We start from the raw sequence: 2,552 nt of genomic DNA on the forward strand, positions 1-2,552 counted from the left end.
ATATAGTGAGACAGAGAGAGAGAAATACACGCACATGAATTTCTTGCTGGAATTGAGTCTTCATAGAAAATGAGTTTTCATGGAAAATGATCCATCACAGAATAAAATGTTTCTTAACATATAATTTTTACATGTGTGTGTGTGTGTCTTATCTTTTATTTTTTACTCATTTTAGTCATTATACTGTGGCTATGCTGAGGCACCACTTTGAAGGGTTTAGTCAAGCAAATCAATCCCAGTACTTTTTTTAAAAAAAAAAGTCTGGTACATAATCTATTTAATCACAAAGTTACATGGACATAGACAAACCATCAGTTCTTGTGTGGAACTGGAAACAAAGATCATTTGAATGAGATATTTTGTTTACAAAGATCAAACAACATATCAAGACATGTCAAGATTTTAAAATAGGAATGAAGTCCTGCACTGTAGGGAGAGTGAAGGAATGTTTGGATATCCATCTCTGTGGAGTAATTTCAAGAAACAATAGATTCACTCCTCTCTCATTTATTAGACAAATTTCAAAAATGATCCAGGAATCTCAATCTCTCTCTCTCACTCACACTCTTTATGTATGTGTGTGTGTGTGTGTGTGTGTGTGTGCGTAACTGTATACATTCACACATGCATATGGTCAGCTCCAGCTCATATCCAAGCATTGGGTTTGTCAGTTTCCATCCAGTCTCCTCAGTTGATGTTTGTGCTGAAAGTGACTTTGGACTCCAAGTTGGTGGTGAAAGAGTCGTGGGCAGAACTCGCACGGGATGGTCAGTGCAGGTCGAGGATGTTGAAGACGCTCCTTTCTTCTCCTGTGTTTTGCCTCCTCATTCTGTTGTCTGTTTTGCTCGAAGGAGCTGACTCCATTGTGGATAGCAGTCCTCCAGGCTGTCCTGTCCATGGCAATCTGTTTCCATGAGGATGGCATGGATATTAGCTTGAGCCAAGGTCTGTTCGAGCTGGTCTTTAAAACGGAATTTTGGACCTTCTCTGTGTCTTGTTCCGATTGCAAGTTTTCCATAGAGCATGATCCATGGGAGATGAGAGGGTTCCATGCACTGGATATGACCCGCCCAGCGAAGACGATGGCATAGAGTGGTGGCTTCAACATTTGGTAGTGAGGCGTGGTGAAGAACCTCGTTGTTGGTAATGTGATTTTCCCATTGTATGTTGAGGATCTGTCATAGCTTCAATTGCTGGAAGCATTCAAGGTGCTTGAAGTCACGGTGGTACAATGTCCAAGTCTCACAAGTGTAGAGTAGCGTTGACAGGACAATGGCAGAACAGGAAGCAAAGTCTGGACAGTAGGAATGGCGAAGGACAGTTTTGATGCTCACCTCTGTCAAGTAGTTGGGCACCAAGATATGATTGTGGATTGGTACATTGTCTAGGTACAGGTGCCACTGACATGAATGGAAAGATTTTTGACCTTCCTGAATGACCTCAAAATCTCCAGAAAGTAGCCCTTGTTGACTGTCTGGCCAAGGGGAACCCAGTGGATGTAGATAATGCTCTTTCTATTGGAAAAGGGGATCATCTTGAGCTTCCCAATAGTTTTGCTCTACCTCACCTTCTTGGCTCTGGAGAAGCCAAGATGCTTCCATTGGATACACTGTCTCTTGGTCTCTGGATCATAACATTTTATTCAGCTTTTGTCACAGGCCACTAGAGACTCAAGTACTCTTGGATTGAAAGTAATGAACTCAACTGTCCCCTGCTGTCACCAATGTGTCTTTGCTTCTGTTTGTTACTGATCACCCTAGGAACAAACTTAAGCAAAAATTTCGCACATGTTTAGACTTTCATGAATTATTCTGTGTTATGTTGCCCCACCAACTCCAAACTGTATGATTATTGTCCCTATACACCCATGATAATCTTCATTCAGAAAATCAAGAATTTTTTTCCACCAGCTTCAATGTTCTGGTGTCCCTCTCCCTCCCACAGCTTTCATCATCTCTCATTTTTTTTCTCTACTGTCCTTAAACTCTTGTGCTGCTGAAAATTCAGCCTGCTGAATGCTCAGCCTGTACAAGTTAATTCATAAACAAGCTGGAGCATTTCATAAGTTTCTATAGCAGATTTTCTCAGTTTAATACAAAACTTAATTGCATAGTGAGCTTCCAAATTTTCTCCTTGTCCTGACTGCATTCTGCAAACTAGTCAGCTGTGACAAGCAATATTTAATAGAATGCATTCAAAGTGCTGTTACAGTTATCTCCATGTGGCTGGTGAGCTTGTGAGAGATATAATAACAAATACTAAAATTTACAATAAATTACCTCTCCTAAAAAAGCCACAAAACTTCTGGAATGCACTTCATATATTTGTGTGTGTATGTATGTGTATGTGTGTATGTATATATAAATATGTATATGTATGTAAATATTTATACATATATATGTTTGTATATATATATATATATATATATATATATATATGTATGCATATATACATATATGTGTATGTATGTGTGTATATGTGCATATATATATATTATATACATGTATGTATGTATGTATGTATATATATATATATATATATATGTAAATATT

The sequence above is a fragment of the Octopus bimaculoides genome, chromosome 14, assembly GCF_001194135.2.
Source record: "Octopus bimaculoides isolate UCB-OBI-ISO-001 chromosome 14, ASM119413v2, whole genome shotgun sequence".
NCBI lineage: Eukaryota > Metazoa > Mollusca > Cephalopoda > Octopoda > Octopodidae > Octopus > Octopus bimaculoides.